Here is a 20,270-nt window from a genome sequence, read left to right on the forward strand (position 1 = left end):
GGAGGGCAAGGAGGAAGCTAGATGGCAAGTCCATCTCTGGGACAGAGGAACAGAAGAGCCAGCATGCGGAGGGCACGATGAATGAGGGGAAGAGGGTAGGAGATAAAATCTGGGAGGAGCCTGTGGTCTGCACCACGACCTACTGCGCTGTGCCTGGCCCAAGAAGAGGTCATGGCATGATCCCAGTCCCCAAGGAGCAGAGCTACAGCAAAGCAGAAATCACAGCAGCCTCCTGCTGGTACCTGTGAGGACCGGGTGCTCTCAGGCACCTGGCTAGCCTGGGGTCACGGGGGCTACTGTCTGACTCCTGCTCCTACCCAGCTTTCCAGTTCAACAGCAGACATCCATCCACCTGGGCTTTCTGCCTAGGCCACCATGTCAGGAGGGTTCCTCTGCTTCTCCCCCAGGGAACTCGGTGCTCTTGGGGCAGCCACACAGGCCAGAGGCAACCAGAGAACGCTGTTCTCAAAGTTTCTGAGAAAGGCTAGACTCTCGGAGCTTCACCTCCTTCGTGGGGCTCCTTCCCCGGCTCTCAGAGTCTTGTCGGGGACCCTTCACTGTCTTCTCCAGTCCGACTAGTTCTCAGGGTCAGTGATGACAAGACGGTTCACCCAGGAGGGATAGATGGCACTATGCCCTCTCCCAGGGAGTCCTGTATTTTTTCAGAAGTCAAAAGTCCTAGTGAAAGAAATATACCAAAACTTAATTTTGGTAATCTGCCCTCCAGGTGGGCACGGGAGGGAGCACCTGTGGAGGTACCAGGTGTATGGCAGGGCCCTGCCTGCCTGCAGCCGGGGCTTCTGGCTCCAGGCTCCAGCGTTCACTCCACCAGGCTACGTGGCCTTCTTCAGGTAGGACATTTACTCCACCCACCACAGGCATCTGACTCTCCGGAATTTGTAGGGTCTGCACTAATGGCTGGAGTCTGACTCCTGTGGAAGGGTGGGGTAGTCCCAAATAAGTGGACAGTCAGAGAACTGGGTATCAGTTGAGGATGTTCTCATGGAAAAGCCAGAAAGTTCTGTCTGGCTCAGCAAATTGTCTTGTCGTCTCTTTGGCACTGCGTCTGTATTTCTTTCCCATTTCAGACCAGGAGAGAACACATGGGCAATCTCTGCGATTTGGTTTTATCTCTCCTTGGGAATGATCTAACCTTAAGCTACAAGGCCAAGAAAACCTATTCCCACCCTTTGGTCCTTCAGTCTGCTTCTAGGAATGTGTCGCAAGGAAATACTTCCAAAGATTGTTTTCAAAGCTTGTTTTCATAAAGGTTGATAGTATTACATACAACAGCAGAAAGTTGGAACTACCCCAGTGCCAAAGGACAGGTGGAAGGACAAACTGGCCCATCCACTTGAAGGAATATTATGACAAGCCTTACAAATGACAAATATAAATCTTGTCAAGACACGGAAAAACACGTATGAAAGAACGTCCGGTGACTATATGAGAAATCAAAACTGCACAGGTCTATCAATTTCTTCCCCAGAGGGCTATACCTAAAAACTGGAAGAGCTCACGGAAATTTTAAAAACAACTTAAATAAAGCACATCTCTATTTTGTGGATATTTGGGTGCTTAGATAAGTAAATAAAATAAACCTGGGGAAAATGCTAACTTTTCAGGATGGTTCAATATAAAATTATTATTAATTTTCTCCAAAATATAGTCCATGATTTTAATAACTGCTAATTGCTCAATCCCCCCTTAGGTGGTCAGGACAGAAGAATGATTGTTTGCTGCCTGGGGTCGGGAAGAATAGAGATTGAGTCTTGACCAGGGCACTCCCCATCTCAGGTTACTCCGGGAACTGGGATCCAGGCAGAACCACACTTGCTCACGCAAAAGCACAGGAGATTACTCTGTCAGCCAGCTCTTGTACTGGCCCAGGGGAAACCATCCCTCCGGCCCCAATGGCCTGTCCTAGAGAACTCCTCTTCTCCCCAACTAATAACAGTAACCATATCAAGACAGGATTCTTGGCTGCAAACAACAAATATCTCTTATGGATTTTTTTCAAAAATAACAATAATTCCTATTGCTATTACTATCGTTGGCATCCCTGTCACTAGATGCTGGCATTGTCCCGGGCTAGGTGGCAAGGGTTGATGTGCATTATCCCTTTTTATCCAGAATTTTAAAAAAAAGGAGGCAATTATTCCCAGGTAAAAATGAAGTAATTGAGGTTTAGAAAGGTTGCCAAATTTGCTCCAAGGCCACGGATTAGTAAGCGGTGGAGATGGTGTTCAAAGCCAGAGCTAACTACAAAGCTGGAGGTCCCACCCACCCAGTCCTGCTGTCCCGACAGTGAAGCCTCTTTTGGGCTGGAGCAAAAATCCGGCCAGCTGGGGATGGTGCCTCCATCCTCCACAGGCCCCTACGGGCCCCAACTGTTCTGTGTGATTTCCAGAGTGCTGGCTGGAGTTGGTTGTTGACATTCACGCTAGCAGAGCCATGAAGCCCACTCTCCTAGCAGCTCTCACGAACTGGCAAGAAGCAGAAAGTGCTCTCATGGCCTCAGGAAACATCTGCAAGTCCTCAAGGAGGCAAGACCTGCCCCTTTATCGCCCTTCCAGGACAGATAACAAGCCTGCCCCCTCTGCAGGGATAGGACAAATATGCTGCATTTACTTTCCAGGCTGGGTCCCAGCAAATGGAACAATTCACTCCTATGTCACTTTTAGGAGCAGCCACTGGGGAGCAGACCCCACACGGGGCAGTAGGGTCACAGTTCTGAAATCAGAGTGACTGACTACTTGCCTTCTAGGGCTCACAAGGCAATGGTGAAAACAGCAGTAAACAGGATTTGCAATTCAAGGTGACTGCTGTAGGAGAGAGGATGTGGGGTAAGGGGAAAGTATGACTTTGGAGTCAGAAAGACCTGTTGCATCACATCCTGGTTGTGTGATTCTGGGCAAATTTCCTAACTTCTCTAAGGTTGTTTCTTCTTCTGAAAGAGATGTAAATAATTATACTTTCATTGCATAATTCCCATGAGACTTAAAAGGAACAAATATGTCAATGGTTAAAATTGCCTGGCACAAAGTGGGGATCTCCAAATGATAGCTACTATTAATATTATCGGTATTATTCTACAGATGCCAGGAAGGGCATCTATAAATGTTGTTGATAAGAAGAAAACAACAGAAGGGACATTTGAGCTGGGTTTTGACAGGTAAGTAGGAGTTCATGGAGTTGAGTGGCTGGTGGGCAGGAAGGGTTTTCTAGTTAGAAACAACAGCAAGGACAAACTTTGTGAAGGAGCTGAGTGGGCCAGTTAGGAACTACCAAAATATTCCCATCAAGCAATAAGGGACTAGTCTGGGGCAAGATAAGTCTCTGAGATCCCCTTCCTAACCCTCAAATAAAGGAAAATAAAGGACCTCTCTGGGTAAGTACATAAACCACCATTCTTGGAACCTATGTTCTCTGTAGCAAAGCAGGCTCCATCCCCCTGGTCCGTCAGTGCACAGGGAACAAATAAACTAGCTTCTGGGCACCCAAGCTTCTGACTCCCCTCCTCTGGAGTCATACAGGCCTGGGTTTGATTCCTGGTGGGCCACATTCTCTGCTGTATAGCCTTGGGAAGCCACTTGTCTCTCTCACCTCTCAGTTCTGTTATCTGAAACAATGAGAATAATTATATATTACATTCTATGTACATATTACATTCATGATGCACTATCTCAGCCCCCAGCAGGCAACCGGTTCTACAGTCCAGAGAAAGAGGGTGCTCTTATGCCTGAGGTCACAGCACAGTGAGGGCAGGACAGACATTTCCTGGGGGAAGCCTCACAACTTCAAACACTGAGGATAGAAAACAAAACTTCCACCAAAGTGCTATGTCTTAGATAGTGCTCTGCACTTTGCTTTTTTCAATGTCAATATAGGTCTTCCTCATTCTTTTTTCTGTTGAGCTATAACTCACATACCATAAAGTTTACTCTTTTAAAGTATATAATTCAGGGCTCCTGGGTGGCTCAGTCAGCTCAGGTCATGACCTCAGGGTCCTGGGATCGAGCCCCAAGTTAGGCTCTGCCCTCAGTGGGGAATATGCTTCTCCCTCTGCCTCTGCTCCTCTTACTTCTCCTGCTGTCTCTCTAATAAATAAATAAAATCTTTTAAAAAATCAAAGTGTACAATTCAGTGGATTTTGTGTGTTCCCAAGGTCATGTACCCATCGCTACTAACTCCAGAATAATTTAATCATGCCCCAAAGAATCCTAGTTCCTGTTAGCAATCCCATTATATCAATAGTATAGATCAATAGTTAGAATGTCCCCTTCCCTTCCCAACGCCTGATAACTACTTATTTTCTGTCTCCATAGATTTGCCTATTCTAGACATTTCATATAATGGAATCTATTATGTGAGGCCTCTGATTCCTTTCACTCAGCATGTTTTCAACATTCATCCATGTTGTAGCATGTCTCAAATCTTCATTGCTTTTTACAGCTGAGTGATATTCCATTGTATGGATATCATACCACATTTTGCTTATTCACGAGTTGATGGAGATTTGGCTTGTTTCTACTTTTTGGTTATAATGAATAATCCTTGTTCTTCTTCTTCTTCTTCTTCTTTTTTTTTTTTTAAAGTAGTCTCAATTGCCAGCATGGAGCCCAATACAGGGCTTGAACTCACAACCCTGACATCAAGACCTGAGCTGAGATCATGAGTCACTGACCCACCTAAGTGCTCCATAATCCTTGTTCTTTTTAATAGTTGCATCATATTTCGTTGATTGGTTGGCATGTAGTTTATTTAAGCACTTGCTCCTGAAGGACAGTTCTGATCTTTCCCATATTTGGTTCACACAAAATGCTAATGCAAAAAATGTTGCCACAACATCCTTCTAGTCTTCCCTATGAGGCAGTCAAAATCACCCCGTTTCCTGAGGAAATTATCCAACCAAAGCAAAAAGTTATGTTGACAAAGACGTTAATTGCAGCAATTTTCACAGTTACATAAAATTGGAACTATTTAAAGAGTCCACAATAAAGGAGATGTTTAGATAAATTCTGTTATTCAACAGAATAATGTACAGTCGGTGAAAATGATAACGATGAAGGCAATGTAGCAACAAGTGACTTAAAGTGATGATCTTCAATAAAAAAAACAACAATAAAATACAAAATGGCAACCCTTGTGTATGCTGGTTCTCCCAATTACATACAGAATCCTAACACATTAGAACAGATTTGACCATTGCAAAAACTTCCTTATGTCCCCAACAGGAAAAGTGAGGCTCAGAGAGGATGAGGGACTTGCCTAAAGTAGGACTGGTCAGATCTGGGATTTGCACCAAGGTCTTCTTTAAGGCTCGTATACTTTTCACGGTGCTACAATTAAAAAAATGCTTCTGAAAACAATTGGACCCCTGGCAGCTTAGTCAGTGTTGAGTGTACACAAAGCAAAATGTGTCTCGAAGTCCTTAGATGACATAAAATAACTACATGCACGCACACACACACATAACACACACATACAGGCACAGGTATACATGTGTGCATTCACACCCACTTGGTACAACCAGCGAACACATTCATGTTGATAGAGATAGGATATGAGGACTTCATTATTCTTGAGAAACTATTGGTTAAGCACCTGCTATAAGACATTTTTGATACCCTAGATCCTGGTAATCAATGGCGATTGAAAAAGATAAGATTCTTGCCCGTGTAGTCTTAAACAATATTTAAATCTGGCTAAAAGTTGCTGAACATCTATTATACACTGTACGCTTGTGGTATTAAAGCAATAATGTTAACCCTGTTTATTGAGTTAGGGTGTGTTATGCGCCATAACCAGGAACTATTTCTAATCTCATAACAACCCTATGAGATAGTTGTCATTAACCCCATTTTATAGATGTGAAACCTGAGGATCTGAGAGTCTGTGGATTTCCCAGGGTGACACAGACCAGACCATCAGGGGCAGAGCTGTTTTTCCAATGCATGTCTCTCTGCTTGCAAAACTAGGGTTCTGTTTCCTACAAGGCAACTTCTCCTTCCAACACCCATTCATCACAAAGCCCAAGTAACAGCTTAGGATTTGGTGTATTTGGACCTATCCAGACTTACTGAACTTACTGGGATGGGACCCAGGAATCTTCTGTTTTTTTTTTTTTAATCAGTTGTTAGATTTATTATTTATATTTATTGTCAGAATCTTCTGTTCTTAGTAAGATCACTATATACTCCATACTGATGCTAAAGTTTAGGAACTACTACCCTAACCTGTAACCTGGAATCCTATAGTTCAACCTTTCAAGAAAGGAATTAGCCCCCTCTTCAATCTTCAAATTCCACTAGGGGGCAGTATAGCCCACTGGGTCCAGAGAAGCAGTCCATCCTTGAAGGGGGTGGTGGAATCAGCCTTGACATTCATTCTTTCATTCACTGGACCAACAGTGAGGGCCTGCTGGGTGCTAGGCACTGAGTCGGTCAATGGTGGATGATTCCTGTAACTCTTCCGCTGTCTACAAACTAGGAAATTTGCTTTGGAGCAAATTTAATAATATTTTGTAGACTTTCCCATCAAGGGGTGGTATCTGTTTCCTCACCCCTTGATTTGGGGCTGACCTCATGACTTGTTTTGACCAAAAGAACCTGGTGGAAGCAACTTGTGGTGTTCCTTCTACAGAAGCCTTTGGAAGGCTTCTGCCATGGAGAAGAGAAGCCCTGGGTGAAAGACCACAAGAGAGAGGAGGCCCCGACCTGTGGGGGAGGCAAACCCAGACAGGCTACCAGGAGAGGTCAGCAGGCCCAGTCCACCTGCTAGACTGTGAGAAATAACAAATCACTGTTGTTTTAAGCCACTTACTTTCGGAGTAGAATATTACCTGGCAATAGCTAGAAACAGCAATACACAGAGGGTTACTCATTCCCTTAACAATTATTTACTGAGGGTGTACTGTGCACCAGGTTTTAGATTATCCTAGGTGTTGGGATCTTCTCCTTGTGGAACAAGAGAGAAGCCCCAGCCTCATATGGGAGAAGAGAGACGATAATTAAGTAAACTGATAGGCATATAATTTCATTGGGGATTAGGTGTGTAAAGAAAATCAAAGCAAATAAATTTGAAAGTGATTGGTGTTGGGCATGCATATTTTGAGAGTAGAGTGGTCATGGAAATTTCTAGAAAGGGGAAATCTGAGGATAGTCCTAAGTACTGAGAAACATGGCTACCAGCAGAGATCTGAAAGAAGTGTGTTCTAGGCAAATGGAAAAATCACTACACATACCCAAAGCAGGAAAATCTTTATATTCACACACAGCCTGGAGGCCAGTGGGATCTGTTAAATACAACATTTCTCGCTTAAGGTAACTTTGTAACATATTTAGAATTCTCTAGATTTCAGTTGGTACTTCCCTCAGAACAAGGGTTAAGTGCTTTCCTGACCCTGAAGTGCTAACTCAAATGGATACAGTTCGAAAGTTATTTGACAAAAGATGTCTAAAAGTTCTTTCCTTTTCTGGCTTTAGAATCAGCAAACTATTTTCCACTTTTCTATAGTTCTTTGGTGTATTTTGTCTTTAGTGTTCTTACAGTGTTCACAACCAGATGTTCAGACCTAAACCACCTCTTCAAAGAATATTAACGGTTTTAAAGCAGACAAATTAAGTTATGGGGTCCATATGAAGATGGTCAGCTAACACTGGGCCCTCTGTCTTTAGGAAAATGGAAGGACAGAGTTGAGGAGATTGCAAACAACACCTAAGAAGGGGCCCCTGAGGAGCCAGAAGTGTGTCTGGAACTGCTGTGTGTGCACCTGGAAGCAGGGAGGGGGTCCCTGCAGCGCCGGGGGGGGGGGGGGGGGGTGTCGCGGGGAGGCTGACAGAGGGAGCAGAAAGAAGACAGGCTGAAAGAAAGGCCTTTAAGGCTGGCTACTGCCTCATCAGGTGCTGTTCTGGGATAACCACTGTCTGCCTTTCCCCGTGAGTTTCTGCCTTTCCCCGTGAGAAGCCAGAAGCCCAGGCAGGCCACAGGCCAGCCTGTCAGGAAAGCAAAAAAGCCTCCACAAAAAAAGAAAACGGAGCCAGAGATTACACCTCAGAGAGACAGCCTCCTCCCAATGCTGCCGCTTACTGTGACTTTAAAGACAAATCCCTGATCAGGGAATTAAGTCCACTTAGAAGAGTGGGATTAAACCAGAGAGATCAAGAGTCATTGTGGAGGGAACTGAGGGTCTGTGTCCTGGGGCTTACCCCTCCTCATACCTTAAACCCCCGGGGAGGGGGGAGGACAGAGACTAGAGCCTGGGCCTCAGCCCCTCCCCCAAAACATTACAGAGCAGTGATATCTCAAGGGAACCTGTGCTCACAAGCCAAACTAATGAGCCACTTGAGAGGCACAATCACAGTAAAAGGAGGACAAACATCTACCAGGACAGACATCCAACCATCTGAACCAAAATGACCGGAACAGACTGGCTGAGAATACGCATGGTAAATACACTAAAGGCATTTTAAGTAAGTGAGTAAGGAAAGGAAGAAAGGATGGTAGGAAGAAAGAAAGAAAAAAATGTAAAAATAGAAAGCAAAAAACAGGAAGTTGTTTTTAACCAACTTTCGTGATGTGTAATTAACATACAATTTGCTGCACGCATTTGAAGTATTCGATTTGATGAGTTTTGACATAAGTATCCATCTGTGACGCCCCCGCTCTAATCAAGATAATGAAGATCTCCTCCCCGTGGAAAGGTTCCTCCTCTCCGCCCCCATAACCCGCCCTTACCTCCGTCTCCATCTAGACCACCGCTGATCTGCTTCCCGTCACTAGGAGTCAGTTTTACACTGAGAATTTCGTGTCACTAGAATCTTAGAGGCTGCTTTCTCTTGAGTGCGGCGGGTTTCACTCAGCGTGATAATTCTGAAGTGCACGCATGTTACCATATGTGCTGGTAGTTTTTCCTTTTTATTGTTGAGTATCATTCCGTCGTGCGGACATACCTGCTTTTGTTTACCCATTTACCAGGAGTAAAATATACTGGTTAAGATACATTCAGAGCCTTGGGGCACCTGGATGGCTCAGTGGGCTGAAACCTCTGCCTTCAGCTCCGGTCATGATTTCAGGGTCCTGGGATCAAGCCCCAAGTCGGGCTCTCTGCTCAGCGGGGAGCCTGCTTCCTCCTCTCTCTCTCTGCCTGCCTCTCTGCCTACTTGTGATCTCTGACAAGTAAATAAATTTGAAGAAAAAAAAAAGAGAGAGAGAAACATTCGGAGCCTTGCCTCTTTCATAAAATCCCATCTTTTGTCTCTTTTAATCTATAGATTCCTCTTCTGTCCTTTTTCATTTTCCTACCAAGTATGAGTTGCAGAATCTTTGAACTTGCAACTTCCCGCAGACCGCATTTCCCCAGGCCACCCTGCACACACACACACACACACACACACACTGTCTTCAGTCCTCCGTATTCCTGTACAACAGCAGCAGTGTTCAGAGAGTGGTTCAGACTCAGGTTTGGTCCCTTTGGCAAGGCTGTAAGAGGCCCGTGTCTGGTTGTTTCTCCCCTGGGATCTCAGAAGCCGTTGATGCTTCATGCCTAAGTGTTCAGTGGGGCTGACAACCCGTGCTTTTCTATCACTCTTTTCCCGCTTAGAGTTGAAATGCTTTTATTAAGATGCGTTTCTCCTCACCTGTTATTTGGGTGGTCCCTCTGGGTCAATATTTTCAGGTACATGGTATACTTTCAATATGCAGTGTTGACCTTTTTGTTTAAATGGAATGTTTCCTTGAATTACAGTTTTTAGCATTTCTTCTTGCTTTGGGGTTCTTCTTCAGGCCTGTTACCTGTGTTTGATCTCCTTTGCGCGCCTCAAAGATGGGTCACTTTCTCTCGAATCTTGTGTCTCCAATTCTTTATCTCCTCTTTACTTATATGTCTTTTTCTTTATCACCCTCTATTTTTCTTAAGGTGTTTGTTATCTGTTGTGTTTAGTCCTTAACGCTGCTTGTGCTCCAGTCTTCACTTCTCTCTTCTAAAACTTTTCATTTATTCATTTGAGAGAGAGAGAGTGCACATGAGCAGGAGGGAGAGTCAGAAAGAGAGGGAGAAGCAGAGTCCCCGCTGAGCAGGGAGCCCAACCCGGGGCTCGATCCCAGGACCCTGGGATCATGACCTGAGCCGAAGGCAGAAGCTTAATGGACTGAGCCACCCAGGCGCCCTGTCTTCATTTCTCAAATAATTTCTCATTTTCTTAATTCTTCATTCCATTTTCAATCTATGTAATTTTCTCATGTTTTCTTTCATGTGCTTAGTGTATTTTCATTTTTAAATATGTTATGGTTTTGGTCTCTAACCACGTCTCCCTGGTGTGCTTCCATTGTCTATAGGGATGCTATTGTGCTTCCTCTTGGTCCCTTTTCTGTTCATAACTTTGGATGGAATTTGGCCTTAATACTTTTCTATTGTTTATTTGATTGTGAAATGATCCTTCCTGGCTTTTTGGATTAAGGCTATGTTCAGAAAAGATTTTCAACCTTCACAGAGCCCTCTCTTCTGTTGCTTTTGTATGGAGTTTAAAAATAAAACAGCTTGCTTTCTGGGACTGCCTCTGTCCTTACCCTTTCTTGAGTCTGGGCCATCTTTCTTTCCTTGTCTTCAAATTCTTGTAGGGTCTTACATGTTCCTACACTGCCTACAAAGACTCTCAAGAGGAATAGTCTCCCCTTTGTCTCTGTCCTGCTCAATTCTGCTTTTAGTCCCAGGTGTTTTCGCAAGTGTGGAGTCCTGTCCTAGAAGAAAGCAGGCAGCCTCATGAGCTTATAAGGGCTGCCTTGCTCCAGCCCTTACAGGTGCTCTTCCAGCAGGCCCTCGCATGAACCCACTTTTGGGAGAGGACAAAACTTCTCTCAGCTTCAGCCAGCACTTTTAGATGGGCTTCCCCTCTTCAGTGATCACCTATTGCCTATCGTGGGTTCTCCTGTTCTCACGTCCATCGTACACTACCTCGTTCCTTCCTATTCCTCCTGCACAAATGCTGTTCTCGTGGCAGTTTTTTGTTTGCCCCACCTGCTTATATTTTGGGGCTCATGGGGTTACCTTGTGACCTACTTCCAAGTATTGTCTGAATTTTTAGTTTTGCTACTGAGGGTTTGGTTTTTTTTTTAATGGACAGATTTGAAGAGATTGAAAAAATAGGCCTCCACCAACAACTTGCTTTTTCTGTTGAATTTCAGTTGTTTAATGATTTTGTCTCCAAATTCTAGCACTGTCTTATGTGTTCCTCTATTGACTACAGAGACCCCCAGGAATAATACAATCCAGTCAACCATGAATATCCTACAGTCGGCTTACAAAGGCTGGTAACTTACAGGGTATCTGAATCTAGAATTGTCTTAGTTTGGGAACTCTCTGGAAAGCTACTTCCTCTGGGAAACTGTGGTTACCACGCCTAAGTAGAGCTTCTCCCTTACTTGTACTTCCTTCATTATACCGCTTGGGTTTAGTGTGTATGCCACCCCAGAGAACTGAGAGCTCCAGGAAGCAGAGACCATACACATTTCATCTCTGCAACCCCAGACCCTAGCACAATGTCTGTCTGGTATGGGGACTTCATAAATTCTTCCTGAGAGAAGAAATTTGAGCTAAATAATGTTTACAGCTGTATTACATAACTTACAACATTTAAAAAATTATTCTTAAAAATAATTCAGACTCATCATATAAAACTTAGAAAATTTTTTAAAAAGCATATAGAAAAAATTTACCTACAATATCATCCCCAAGAGAGAACCACTATTAATTACGCTTTGGTTTATTCCATTTTGTTCTTCTGCATATTTAAACTATTTAGTTGGAAAAATGTTGTAGGCCATTTTAACCCCGTTTTTCATATATATTTTTGCACTTCTCCCGTGTATTATTCTTCCTAGCACTATTTAATAGCTGCGTATTATTCCAGTGTGATAAAAGCAATTTCAGTACAAAATTAAAGGCACTTCAATAAAGATGAGCTTACACAGACTTCCTGCTGATATCTTGACATAACCTTCCCTATAATAACTGGAAATGAGTATAAGGCAACTCCCGTTTTAGAATCCATTCAGAGAAGCTTAAGGGCAAAAAAATTAATAGAATTAATGTAGTAGACTCATTGCCAGGTGCTATTCCCATAAATTCCAGTAGGTGGCAGAACAGGTTAGCTAATAGTGGTTCTCAACCTCCATGGGCATTGTCACCTGCCAGGCTCCTGCCAGAGATTCTGAGTAAATAGCCTTGGCGTGGCCCAGTCATTTGCATTTCTGATAAGTCCCAGGTAATTCTGATACGCTGGAAGGAAACACACTGTGAGAACTCTGAATTACAGGAAATCGAAGTAGATCAATCCAAAGCGCATTCACGCACACATCCATGCATGTCCGTGTTGTTTACTTTCCACCGGTTCTGTGAACACAGGAAAGAGGAAGAGATTTCCTGTTCTCCAGACATAGCCTTGTGAAAGGGGTGGGGGGGCAGGAGAGAGGAGGAATAAAGCAAATAATGCTCTGCTTATTACTTGTACCTCTCCGTGTTTTTCTTCCTGACATGCAGCCTTCATGAATGTTTGTTTTTCTGATCCTGTCTCCAAAGAGAGTTCGAGCTTTGCGCCCTTAAAGCCTGAATGGACAACTAGGTCAAGAGTCACCTCACATGGCTGAATGTGCTCAACACCAAACTCAGTATGTCTGCTCTCCAAAAATTCCCAGAGATGAAATCTCTCCTCTCTGAACCTGAGATATAAAAGCACACCAGACAACCTCTTCCCTGACTCTGCATGAGGAAAAACAAAACATTGGTATGACTACGTTCTTGGTATCTGCACTTGGCTGCCTCTTGGATTAACTCCCCCATTTTAAATTTCAAACATATTATGGTTAATTTTGGAAGAAAAACTTGGCTCGTGATTGTCCCTATTTTCCTTTAAATACTACTCATCACCTGTGATACATCCACATTAGTAAAGGATAAAATTAAAGTACAGTTTTACTATATAACCAATACTGTTGATTAGCTCTGTTCTGCAGTTCTGGGTCTTACTAGACCTACTTTAAGAGACAATGCAGGGGTGCCTGGGTGGCTCAGTTGGTTAAGCATCTGCCTTCCGCTCAGGTCATGATCTCAGGGTCCTGGGATTGAGCCCCACGTAGGGCTCCTGGCTCAGTGGGGAGCCTGCTTCTTCCTCTGCCTGCAGCTTCCCCTGCTTGTACTCTCTTCTCTGTCAAATAAATAAATAAAATCTTTAAAAAAAAAAAAAAGAGAGAGAGAGAGACAATGCATATTTGTGACCTATCACATTAATTACTGGAATGTTAATTGTGATTGTTGATAGGTTTGCTTTCAACACATGCCTTGGGTTTAATTATTATTTCTAAATTAGTAATGCTCAGATTAGTGAAATTTTATTTGTGACCTTAATTCATCTTAAACAATATTGTCCAAGTATTTGAAAATGTAATAAAAGTAAATGGGTGAAAGATGAAGAAAGAATTAAAAAGAAGTACAAATAATCACACATAGAGTAAAAAAAATCTGTTTTCTGTCTTCACATAAAGACAAGAAATGTCAGTTAAAGCAACCTCGAGATGCCTTCTTTATATAAACTAAATTGGCAAACATATTCAAAATAACCACTCAATCTTCCCATTAAACTAACTGCTACCATAAGGAATGACTTTATAAAATTCTGAAAACTATATAGGTTACATCAATATAAAAGAAAATAATGGCAATACATCTGTGATGTTTTCCAGTCAACATAAGAATTACAGGTAAATACTGTTAAATTCTTTGTCCAACAACAAGAGTTGATTCATTTGGACAGTGTGATTTATGATTTATTTTTTTAACCAAATACCTCCTCAGTAATTTATAATGGCTTTGCAGTAATCAGCGCTGGAAAACAGATACACATTTCAAGTGGCATGAAAAGCCACACAATGGATGTTAAAAAAAAAACACTCAAAACTGACGGTGTTGTGGTGAAACATTGTATTTAATCCAGCAAGGTGATAAAGTAAATCCCTGTAACCCCTTCGGAAAGCCATAAGATAATTATGATACAAAGGTCATGAAATGTTCCTTCCCACATAGAGGAAGTTTCTGGGGAGCCAGAAATGATCCTTCGTGATTGTGACAGTCCTTAGGTGTTCGCTTTGTAACTGTTCAATAAACTGTGTGCTTTATACACTCTTCCCTGTCAGTGACAAAAGTGTTAAGAAAGAATTCTCTGCTTTTACTCGTGAGTCTTCTACTGGGAACTTATTCTAAGAAAATATGCACAAAGAAGTCCTCTGTACCACTGTCTAAAAGCAAAACTGGAAGGTACGTAATCACCCACCAAAATAGGAACAGCTTAGCAAATTATGATAATAAAAGAATAGTACAAAATATTATGGTAACGGAAAAGAGAGCACATTTTTGACAGCGCAATAAAACACAAAGATTTGTTACCATATGAATCAATACTTAGGTGATAAGGATTAGAATATTTAAAATTGTTACGATATAGGAGCTCTGGGGAATTTTCTCTATAAATCTGTCTTATTGTTAGATGATCTTTACCACAGTGAGAGCAGAACATGTGGTTCAAATGCAAAGAACAGGTACATCCCACTGGTAAAGACTACTCATGTCTAATCAGAGCAATCATCAAACATTGTGCCCAAATGTTCTCAGAACAATTTAGATGTTTATACGATATGCAGAACAGGGGAATCTAGGAGGTAGAGCTGTGTGTCACTGGTCTTTCATTTTGCTTCAGTGTTCGGATACTCAAAAGTTATTTTTCTTCCAGTTAACGTAGCCCCTAAGATGATCCATGGAACTTACTAAAATAACTTCCCAAGAACCTATGGAGCATCATGTAATGATTCAACCTTAAACAGTGTTGCTGGGGAGGTAAGGTGTTTACCTGAATTTTGAAAAGTTTATGGATCAAAGGTGAGTTGATGGTTTGCCATCTGGAAAAGGTACAACGTGAAGAACTGCCAACAGACTGCACGTCTAACTACCTCAGGCAAAAATGTTGAGTTGGGCTGAGTGGGCCATGTTGGTCAACGGAGGCTTGAAAGCTAGCGGGAGGTCAATGGGATCCTAAAGTCTGGCTCTAGGAGTGGTAACAAGGAACTTGGGGGCTTTTCCATGAGGATGGGAGAAGATCCAAGAGCAAAGTCAGGAAAACAAAGAGCAAGAACGGTTTAAAGAGATGAGCTGGAACTCGGTTATGGATAGGTTAATAAATCTAGACATACCCTGTTGGCAATAGGAAGTTACTGCAGTTGTTTCCACAGAGGGGCCACGCGCTCAAAGGAGTGGCTGGTAAGATGCCCTAGAGGCAGGTGCCAGTAGCTTGAAAGGCACACACAAGTGGCCGAGGGGGAGGGGAGCTGTCCAGGTCTGGATGGAAGAGCCTTGAAGTAGGCAGAAAATGGGAAGGGAAACAAGGATTGGGGGGCGGTAATCTAGGATCTGGGTCTGTGGAGGCTAAAACTCTGGGCCCCAACCTCCTCAGCACTCACTATTCTTCTAAGCAACTGGCCGTTTTCCAAGCCTCAATCTGCTCCTCTGTATAACAGAAGTGACAATCTGCCTATGACGGTACTATTGGGGCTCAAAGGTACAGGACCATGCTTGGTGAACAACAAGGAGTCCGACAAATTTAAATTAAGAATCAACCAACTAGGGGATTGAGTAGCGGAGGCAGGAAGACAATCCCCAAATCCGGAACCTGCATTAATGGCACTCTTCCCCTCACCCCTGCCCAATTTGCATCTACTCATGGGGTCGCCAGAATCCCTTCCTTGCATCTGACTTTTCAGTGTACGGTTTTCCTCTTGGATCTCATTCAGAAATTGTTATGAAGTTGGGTTTACATTCTAGAGCACACAGGAACAGTAAAGGCACAGAGCTGCTTCAGCTCACACGAGAGGCAGTTCCACTTCTAAAAACACATTCTAAAATGCAAGTGCTCTTGCAAAGTCCCATCCGAATTCACTGGGGAAAGGTGAGAAAATAGTCTTCACTACAGAATTATATTTTTAAGGAAATGCAGCTTTATTACTTTCAAGTACAAACAATAACTTGGACTTGACTAACCAAATGTTGCCTAAGTGAGAGAACCTGCCTTCATGTGTAGATATCAATGATTTATAGTTAGCACAATCACCCATGGTAGAACAACGCTTCTGTGATGCATGAAAATAATTTCTCATTTTATAGAGACATCTTGTCCCACATTTGCTCTACTATCTTAGGCACTCCCTTCTCCCCACATCCCAGACACTTCAGATAAACTTTACCTCTTTCCCTAGATTACAACATACATCAAATTAGTTAAACGTGAGCTGTGTTTATCACGTTGCCATAGACGCTGGATTGGTGAGACCAGCCTTTCTCAACCTGAGCGTTCTCCTCAAGAGCACTAAGTCTAAATTAGTGAAATTCATCTGTTTGCAATGTGAATAGAGGGAACACAGAATAACTGTGAGTTTCATCATCTGAACTCATGATTTTCCAGGTTTAAATATGCAAAAACATTTTAATCTGAGCACATTCATGAAGAGTAGAAGTAGCTGGGTTCTTTAAACTGTAATAATCCAGTGGGGTCTCACTCCTCAGGACTGTGATACGGATTTGAAGCAACCACAGTTCCGTGCTGTAGGGAAGACTGGAAACACACTGAAACCGCCTGACTGCAAACATCCATCTGCACTGAGCATGACCATCCCGCCTGACCAGGGAGCGGTGCAAAGACTATCCAGACTCCACTGGAGGATTTATTATGGGAAAAACCTTCACTTTCCTAGAGTAGTCACGAACAAGGGACCCTGTGATCAGACACTGCCAGAGATGGCTAGTGGGTATTTCTATCAAAAATGCTAACCTGCTCTTTGCATCAGACACTCTAGCTGGGGACTGCATAATTCTCAAGACAGACTTGGTGATCTTAAAAGTATCTTAGCAAGCACCAACATAACCAGGTAGGAAGGCTGCACCAATGGGACAGACCTAAAGAGCTTCTCCCCTACCCCAACGAACTCTGTCCCTAAAAGCAAAGGTGACCGTATGCCCTGCCCCAGACTGCATCCTAGAACAGTGATCTGATTCTGCACACTTCCCTACTCAGAAAGGCACTTGCAGGCCACCTCGGCCCGCAAGAGGAGGAGGCCCAGAGACTGGCAGAGTGATTTTGGAAGATTCATCGCGAGGTTCCCAAGAAGCCAGGGCACACAGCCAGAGCTGCAGGGAGCTGGCTGGGTTTGGCCAAGGCAATGTCGTAAAGCCCAGCTCCACCATCGTTTGCTACTTCTGCTAGGTCAAAATGCCTAACCTAACAAACAGCTTCTTCATGTCTAAAATATACTGTTTCCAAAAATATTTCTTTTCTCCCTGTTTTCTAAAATGCAGAGCAATAATCACTCTCCTGAGAACAAACACTAGAGTGATTACACAATCCTCATTCATAATTTAATGTGTCTGTAGTGGCCAGAATGGTCTTTTTTTAACCATGAAAAATGAAGTACAATCCTTAAAATTTAGTAGCAACAGTCCCCTACCTTCCACTTGTGAAAAGCTATCCAAAGCTATGTACCTTCCTGTGGAACTTTTCAACATCCAACCCCCCCCCCACCCCGCCCCGGAAAAGAAGTCTTTCTTCCTATTTCACCCATAGGTCTAAAGGTCAGCTCAGGGCCAGTTTTGACAAATTTGACTTATTACTTCAAATAAGGGGGCTGGAGGAACTTACCACCCTTTGGAATGCGAAAATGTCCCACTCACTCAGCTCTCCTAGACCCCCAACGCTCACCCCGGAGCCCGAAGTTGTTTCTCTGCCCTTTATGCACCTGACAGGAGAGGGGCCCTTTGCTTCCACCACAACAACTTCACTCAAGAAATCCAACGCTCATCAAAAAAGGATGGGGTCTCTTCTGCTCGTGACTTACGAATTTTTCAGAAATGAGAATATTCACCAAAAAAAGAGTAAAAGGCAATTTCTTCCCCTCTGAGCTAAGGAAGCAGAAGTCACTGCGTGCGGAAGGGCAGCCCCCTCATGCAACGCAAGGGGACGACGCCACTCCAGCTTTGGCTCTCCCCTACCCACTTCTCTCACTGGCCCTCCACTTGGCTTTATCTTTAAAGGATGCATTAGTTTTTCATTTTTATAAAAGCTGGCACTTGTATGAATAAACCCAGCATCTATAAAGCTTTTAAATAAAATGCTCAGGTGAAATGAAGGCCTCTGTGAGGAGGAAATCAAAGCTGTACCATGCTACCACCCGGAGGGGAACTTCGGTGTCCACCGAAAACTGAAATGGGATGTGTCATACAAGTTCCAGGTTTGTCGTTAAAAAAAAAAATCCCACAAATAACTCTAATTACTTGCCCTGTGAAATGCTGGATGTATCTGGAGGTGAGGTGGAATAGGGATGGTCATCAGATCAGTGACCTCAGAGATCTGTTCAGGTCGGAGGTAGAGGAGAAAGGCAGTCACCCTCCTCCTTGCCCCACGTCTCCCGAGGCTCCTCCAAAATGGATTCCAGCCGCAATTCCTGGTCCATCTCTTGAGAAGCCCAAGCGGACCTCAGGCACACAACTGAGTGTGAGATGGACTTCAGGGATGGAGACGATACTATATTCTTTTGCCTAACCTCCTTAGAGTCTACAGGAATATGAAGTATACCTGTCCTTGAAACCGAACACTGATTCTCTAGAGTCTTAACTCCACAGCATTCAGAGGTCCAGCCAGGCTCTGTGTTACTGCGGATTCTGGAACAGCAGGGTCCCCACCAGGTTTGGCTTCCTTCTCAGCTTTGCCAGCAAGCCCTCTGCCCACCTGTGAAGTGGATAAGCTTTATATCCACACCAGCAAGAATGAGTCAACCATACCCCCAGGCAGAGGCTACAACTGAGGTTCCAGTTTATGTGTCCATCTTCAAACTACTTCCTGTTGGTGTGCGGATGAAATAAGCCCCCTCACTTCCTGTAACACAATAGGAAACAGCTGAATTGTCCTGGAGCTGGCTCCCTCTTCTCTCCCCCTCATGTCTATGACAATTATGTTAAAACATTCCCACTCCTGATCCCAGAGTTACCTAACTTTACAAGAATGAGAAGGTGGAAGATACAAACTGGCAGCTCGCAGACTTACTTTGTTTAGCTCACTGTATTTTAAACTTTCCTCAATTAGCTGTCAACATTTTACAGATCAGGAGATTTCAAATAAAAATCTGGATTTCCACTTCCTCCTGAAGAAAATCACAAGACCTGCCTCCACTGTGCTCACTTCTACCTAACACTTAGAGCTGAGTAACTTCCCCATTAGATAAGCTTTCCATGATTCAGCACAACCCTGTCCAGCACACTCCAATCATTTACATCATGTACATGGCTGCCATGGCACTGGAGTTTGTGAACCCCAATCTAGGGCAATTCCTTCATTTTAAAGATGAAGAAAATGAGGGTTGGGGGATAGAAAGTTAATCTGCCTAAAGCCACATATCAGGTTAGAGGCAAAGGAGCAAGAAAAGTCAGGTTCAGGTGTCTAAGACTGCCCATTCTGTCTAAAGAACCACAATCCCCCTTAGCTAACATTTTCTAGGTAAAATCTGTTACATTTTCTACATTCCTCCTTTATCTATCCTTTTCATATACCTGGTTTCCTTATAGAGAATAACTTTGTACCAATGATTTCATTTAAATATCTTCGACCTAAATGAAACAATGAATCAGACAAAACTGAAATACCAACTCGTGCCCACACCTCAGCAGACACAGGACCAAAACCTTAGAAATCATTCAGCTTAACAAACGTGGCTACACAGACAGGGAAAACGGGGCCTAGCGAAGTGATACACTGAGGCCACACAAATGCTAGGTGATAGAGCTGGTTTTCAACCTTCCTGCTCAGTGCTCTTTCTACTGTATCCCATCACCTCTGTGCACTCACCCAGGTGGTAGGGGTCAAGGACAAGTGTGTTCCACAGGGGAACAAAAACTCCAGAACCCCCTTACACCTAAGACATAGCCAACCTTGACTCTGCCAAGTGCGAGAGTTTAGAATGTGTTGTGAACAATCAATTTGTAGAACTTGATTTGCCCTGGAAGACAGACTTTCTTTAGAACTGGTATTTGGTGAAGAGTTTTTGAATGTCACAGGACTCAGCGGTCTTTATAACACTGGTGGTTATAAAAGCAAAGCCCCACATGAGAGAAGTTGCTGGAACAACATCATAGCACCTTTGCTTCAACTTCAAAAGGAAAAAAAGGCGATAATAAAAAGCTTTAA

General features: G+C 43.4%; 1 long non-coding RNA gene across 3 annotated transcripts; it reads left to right on the plus strand.

The window, feature by feature from the left end:
- Window positions 1–9,358: 9,358 nt before the first annotated feature.
- On the plus strand, window positions 9,359–17,362 carry LOC106004016. 3 transcript variants are annotated; one of them, XR_006607408.1, is made up of 6 exons: window positions 9,359–9,463; window positions 11,247–11,322; window positions 12,578–12,782; window positions 14,188–14,308; window positions 14,781–14,884; window positions 16,604–17,362. It is a non-coding gene; the product is annotated as an uncharacterized LOC106004016 (long non-coding RNA). The 3 variants fall into 3 exon arrangements; XR_006607409.1 differs by having other exon boundaries at window positions 9,397–9,463; window positions 11,215–11,322; XR_006607410.1 differs by lacking the exon at window positions 11,247–11,322 and having other exon boundaries at window positions 9,384–9,463.
- Window positions 17,363–20,270: the final 2,908 nt, after the last annotated feature.

The sequence above is a fragment of the Mustela putorius genome, unplaced genomic scaffold, assembly GCF_011764305.1.
Source record: "Mustela putorius furo isolate JIRA1106 unplaced genomic scaffold, ASM1176430v1.1 tig00000596_pilon_pilon_pilon, whole genome shotgun sequence".
NCBI lineage: Eukaryota > Metazoa > Chordata > Mammalia > Carnivora > Mustelidae > Mustela > Mustela putorius.